This window comes from Orycteropus afer, unplaced genomic scaffold, assembly GCF_000298275.1.
Source record: "Orycteropus afer afer isolate SDZICR_OR568_19922 unplaced genomic scaffold, OryAfe1.0 scaffold00008, whole genome shotgun sequence".
Classification (NCBI taxonomy): domain Eukaryota; kingdom Metazoa; phylum Chordata; class Mammalia; order Tubulidentata; family Orycteropodidae; genus Orycteropus; species Orycteropus afer.
Genome location: NW_006921595.1, coordinates 2,866,279 through 2,872,857, shown reverse-complemented (window position 1 = coordinate 2,872,857; position 6,579 = coordinate 2,866,279). Strand labels below are relative to the sequence as shown.

At 39.2% G+C, this 6,579-nt stretch overlaps 1 pseudogene; it reads right to left on the bottom strand.

Annotated features, from left to right (window-relative positions):
* Positions 1-3,476: 3,476 nt before the first annotated feature.
* LOC103201656 lies at positions 3,477-4,269 on the bottom strand (annotated as a pseudogene).
* Between the last annotated feature and the right edge of the window lie 2,310 nt (positions 4,270-6,579).

Genomic DNA, 6,579 nt, shown 5'->3' with positions numbered 1-6,579 from the left:
TAAGCAGAAATTAAGGGAATTTGTTAAAAGCAGACCAACCTTACAAGAGATGCTGAACAGAGTTCTTTGGACAGAGAATCAACAACAGCAAACAACAACTGACCCTTAACACACATGATGACATAACCCAGAAACTAACCCAGCTATGGAAATATCCAAAGCATATAAGCCTACAAGATTGTAAACAGGGAACCAGAGACATGAATTGACAAATGAGGACAACTACAAACCTAAAAGAGGGAAAAATTGTGTAGTTACAGAACTTCTAGATGGTAGGGAAGTCAAAACAACTACAAGATAGAACAGACTTTTCTAAACTTGAGAAGAAAACTATAAATCACAGGGTAACCTCAAAGAAAAATGATAAAGCTTCACATCAAAATAAAAAAGAGGACCAACACAAATATTTACCAAGTACTAAAACAATATCAACAAAGGAAGTGATTACATGATTTATAAACAAAACAAGCTCAGCACAGATAATTATATGGAACAAAGAAATCAACACTACAAAAAAGCACATAACAAAATGACAGCAATAAATTCATACTTGTCGATAATTACATATCTGGCAAGGGACTTATCTCTAAGATTTATAGAAAACTCCAATGTCTCAACACCAAAGGAATTAAAAATCCAATTGAAAAATGGGCAGAAGACATGAACAGACACTTCACCAAGGAGGATATTCAGGTGGCCAGCAAACACATGAAGAGATGCTCATGATCATTGGCCATCAGAGAGATGCAAATCACAACAACAATGAGATACCATCTCACCCCAGCACTGATGACAAGGTTCAATGAGACAGAAAATAACAAACGCTGGTGGAGATGTGGAAAGATTGGGACTCTCACACTGCTGGTGGGACTATGAAGTGATACAACCACTGTGGAAAACAATATGGCAATTCCTTAGAAAGCTGGAATTGGAGATACCATTTGACCCGGCAATCCCATTACTAGGTATATATCTTAGAGAGGTGAGAGCCAGGACAGAAACAGATATATGCACACCTATGTTCATAGCAGCACTATTTACAATAGCAAAAAGATGGAAACAACCTACATGCCCATCAGCGGAAGAGTGGATGACCAAACTACGGTACATACACACAATGGAATGCTATGTAGCACTAAAGAATAATGGTAGAGTCTGCAAAACACCTCATAACATGATGAACTTGGAGGACATTATTCTGAGTGAAATAAGTCAATCACAGAAGGAGAAATATAGTATTAGTTCATAATTATAAAAAGTCAAGGAAAGGTTTACATATGGAAGAAAACTTTCTTTGTTGGTTGCCGGGGTGGTAGGGGAGGGAAGAGGAGGGAACGCAGCAAAAAAAAAAAGCATTGACCCACGTCACTTCAGTTTTGTGTATTTCACTGTACATAAATTACATTTCAATAAAATGCATTAAAAAGAAAGAAAGAAATCAGACAACATATTTCACTGGGAAAATCTGCTGCAAAAGACCTCTTTAAAGTGCTGAAGAGCAAAGATATCACTCTGAAGATTAAGGTGCACCTAACCGAAGTCATAGTGTTTTCAATTGTCTCATATGCATGTGAAAGCCAGACAATGAGTAAGAAAGACTGAAGAAGAGTTGATGATTTTGAGTTGCGGTGTTGGCGAAGAATATTGAAGTACCATGGACTGCCAGAAGAATTAACAAATCTGTTCTGGAAGAAGTGCAGTCAGAATGCTCCTTGGAAGCAAGAATGGCCAGACTTCATCTCACCTACTTTGGTCATGTTGTCAGAAGGGATCATTCCCTGGAGAAGGATATCATATTTGGTAAAGTAGAGCATCAATGAAAATGGGGAAGGCCCTTGAGGAGATGGATTGCCATAGTGGCTGCAATGATGGGCTCAGGTATAGCAAGGTTTGTGAGGCTGGCACAGGACTGGGCAGTGTTTCATTCTGTTGTCCACAGGGTCACTATGGGTCAGAGCCAACTTGACAGCACCTAACAGCAACAACAATGATCCATGTCCTCTCCATCACTTACTTACCAGACTTCTAAACCTTAATTTTGCTAATTGAATGAGTGGGAGATGATATCTTATGGTGGTCTTGATTTGCATTTTCCTAATTATCAATGAAGAAGCCCTTGTGGCATAATGGTCAAATAGTTGGCTGCTAGCCAAAATATTGATGGTTGAAAGCCATCTACAGGCTCTAAGGGATAAGAGCCTTATGATCTGCTCCTGTAAAGTCTAGAAAACCCTATGAGGCAGCCCTACTCTGTCATACGGGGTGATAGAAGTAAAAATTGACTCGATGATACCTAACATTTACAATCATCAAATGAGACTGAATATTTTTTTCATGTTTCAGTTTGCCATATGTAACTCCTCTCTTGTGAAATTCCTGTTCATGTGTTCATGCAGTTTCCTCATTTTTCTATTGCATTGCTTATTCTTTTCTTATTGACTTGTATTGTTGTTGTTGTTATGTGCCGTCAAGTCGGAACCAACTCATAGCAACCCCTCCTTGGGTTTCCAAGGCAGTATCGCTATGGAAGTAGGTTGTCCCATCTTCCATCTGAGGAGTGACTGATGGGTTTGAACCTCCAGCCTTCTGGTTAGCAGTCAAGTGCCTTAGGCACTACGCTACCAGAACTCCCTAATGATTTGTAGGCATTCTTTATATATGCTTAGTTATAATTCTTTGCTAATTATATGTTACAAAACTATTCTTCCATTTATATCTTGTCTTTTCACTTTTTTTTTGTAAAACCAAATACATCTTTATTGTACACACAGTGAAGTCCAGTATATGTGGAAAAGTACTCTGTATCACACTCATGATCAATATCCTCTTGTCTTCATGTAGTATGTCATTGAAAACCTGGCTCATCATTTAGATAAGAATCACATAAAGATGCCTGAACATCGACTCAATGGTTTTCCCCAAATAGTAATTTCCTCTTCATTAGTCAAATAAAAATTTGTTGGTAGTGGAATGAAATACACACTTAACACTGATATTCATTAACAGGAGAGCACACACTTATACTTTGAAGTATTAAGATTCACACTGAATTGTAGAAAGTCATTTGACAAGTTTTTTTGTTTTTCCAAATCAGCCATTAAGAACTCAGAGGAAAGCAAGAGCACTGTAGAAATTACATTCTTTTCCAGAGAATTATGTCCTACAACCTGTTAAGAAAGTGTCTAAGACATGGAAAGGCAGTGAAGCTAAACAGGGTACCATTTATGGGGGTAAACAAGCCAAACTTGCTGCTTTCCTCTATGTCCTTCCACGAGGATGCTCTTCATGGCTTCACATGACTGTGTCACATTGAACTTTACAGTTCCAAGAAGCTATGTAGCATGAGCCCAAGGGTAACAACTGCTGTCGAAAATACAGATATTCTCATAGTGTGAAGGTCATTCTATAAGTTGCATACATGTTGGCTTCTATGGGAAAGAAAACTTAATTCCTCTCTAGCACTACCATACCTGACATCACTGCTTTGGCTGCCTCTTCTTCCTCTTTTCCCTCACGTATGCAGCAAGTGAAACAGCTATTTCTGCATTCTTCTTATTCTAACCAAAATAATCTAGAAACTAACAATCTGATCTAATCAAAGTAATTATTATTACTGTATGATCTACTATGTAATCCTTATCTTCATCCTTGGGTCCACAACTATCATATGCTCTGTAAGCTCTGGCCACTTGATCAATTTCTTCTTTTGGCCAACCAGTGTGTCAAGCCAACCAGTTTGGGAGATAATTCTTTCACATAATTTGCAATGGCTTCTTTGGTGTCCCTTTCTGGGTAAATAGTGAAGAAAAGTGGAGTTAAATTTGGCAGCATTGGAATACTACCTATTTCATCCACAAGTTGAATCATTATTTGTAGTTCTTCTTGATAGATGCCAGAGCAATGAGTGAAACCAAAAGGAATCAGTACCCCCTGGCACAGGTAGTCCTTGTTAGTTTTGTTGTTGTTCTTGTTAGGTGCCATCGAGTCGTGTTTGACTCACAGCGACCCTATGCACAGCAGAACGAAACACCACCCGGTCCCACACCACCTCCATGATCCTTGCTTGTTAGTTTTACGGTGTCCAATATGAATTGTGAAAGAAAATGATCCCCCAAGTAAAGGCTTTCCTATGGATTGTTGCCATTCCTTCTCCAGCTTTTCTGTCTATTCTTTTTTGAAGTACTTCATCCCCGCCAATAAAGCTCCTCCAACAGCAAATGTGAATGCTAAAAACTTCCAGGAAACAGGCCTGGGTTGCAAGGGATGCATTGGGTTTTTGCAGCCCTTAGATTCAGGCCCTGAAGACTGGTGGCAGCAGCTTTGTGGTGCTGAGGGGCTGGCTTCCCAGGCAACAGCCGCAGAATGGCCTTAGCATGGCTCTCCAGGTCCCTTTAGGTGAGCTCCAAAGCCCAAGTCCATGAGGCATGAGACACCATCGTGGGCCGTCCTGAGGCCACACGATCCAGCTGCATCCTAGTAGGAGACATGCTAGGAGTTTAGGAGACCTCTTCACTTTCTTTAAATATAGTCAATTTTTATCAATTTTTCCTTTGTAATGTTTTTATGTCTCGTTAAGAAACCTTTCCCAAACAAAGGTGAACATTTTAATTTAGTAAGCATTTTAAAGTTTTGATCTGAAATCAAAGTCTTTATCCATAAGGAGGTGTTGCTTGTGTATTAAGTGAGAAGTGATCTAATTTATTTACCATGTGGATAATTTTTCCAGTTCTGTCAGTTGAATAGTATTTCCTCTTCCCATTACTCTGCCATATATCAAAATTTCATATATGTGTTGGTTCTGTTTCTTGGTTCTCTATTATATTCTCTTGGTCAATTTGGCTATTACAGTGCCAGTTCCACCTTGTCTTAAGTACTATTACTAAATAACAAGGAATGCTAATGTGTCTAAAACCAAACTAATGATTTTTCTTCCCTGCTCTGTTTCCTCTACAATCTTCCTTATCTCCGTGAATGGCACCACCATTCACTGAGCCACTCACACTAAACAGTAGGGATCACCCTTTACTCCTCTTTCTCTCACATCCCAAAACCAAACCAAACTCACTGCCATGGAATTGGATCTGACTCATAGCGACCCCTCCTTGGGTTTCCAAGGTAGTATCACTATGGAAGTGGACTGCCCAATCTTCCTTCCGAGTTCTCTTACATAGTGTATCAATAGTTTCTGTTGAATTATAACTAAGCCCCCTGTCCACCATGTTCCAGGTGCACTGGCTTTCCTCCAGTTTCCAGCACATGCTCAGCATAGTCCTCAGATACTTCAGTATCTGAACAAATCTTCCCTCAGGTATTTTTATGACTCACGTCTGAAACAAAGGATCTTCCACAACACTCCTATAAAATAGCATTCCCTTCAATTTCTCTGGAGGCCCTGGGTGATGCAAATGATTAACATGTACCTTGGAAGAAATGCCTGGCAATCTACTTCAGAAAAAATAACCACTGAAAATCCCATGGGGCACAGATTACTCTGACACACATGAGGTCATCATGAGTCAGAGTTGACTTTAGGGCAAATGTTTTTCACTAGCTCTATCTTTTCCCTGGTTCACTTTTTCATAGAATTTATCACCACTTGCTATTGTTGCTGTTAGGTGCCACTGAGTCAGCTTCAACTCATAGCAACCTTCTGTACAACAGACAAAACACTGCCTGGTGCTACACCATCCTCAAAATATTTGCTATGCTTGAACCCATTGTTGCAACCACTGTGTCAATCCATCTTGGTCTATGTATAGGTTCTTCATGAGCACAAGTAAGTGTTCTGGAATTCCTATTCTCCACAATGTTATCCATTATTTGTTATGATCCACACAGTCAAATGCTGTCACATAATCAATAAAACACAAGTAAACATCTTTCTTTGCTTTCAGCCAAGATCTGTCTGATGTTAGCAATGATATCCCTTGTTCGGCGCCCTCTTCTGTATCCAGCTTGAATTTCTGGCAGTTCCCTATTAATATACTGCTGCAACTACTTTTTGAATTATCTTCAGCAAAATTTTACTTGCGTGTGATATTAATGATATTGTTTGATAATTTCTGCATTCTGTTGGATCATCTTTCTTTGGAATGGCCATGAATATGGATCTCTTCCAGTCAGTTGGCTAGGTAGCTGTCTTCCAAATTTCTTAGCATAAATGAGTGAGTGCCTCCAATGTTACATCCATTTGTTGAAACATCTCACTGGATATTCTGTAAATTCCTGGCACCTTGTTTTTCACCAATTCCTTCAGTGCAGCTTGGATTTCTTCCTTCAGTACCATCAGTTCTTGATCATATGCTACCTCTTGAAATGGCTGAATATCAACCAATTCTTTTTGGTACAGTGACTCTGTGTATTCCTTCCATGTGCATTGTTCAAAATTTTGCCCGTAGAATCCTTCGGTATTGCAACTCTAAGCTTGAATTTTTCCTTCAGTTCTTTCAGCTTGAGAAATGCTGAGTATGTTCTTCCCTTACAGTTTTCCAATTCCAAGTCTTTGCACATTTCATTATAATACTTTACTTTGCCTTCTGGAACCACCCTTTGAAATTCTCTGTTTACCTCTTTTATTTC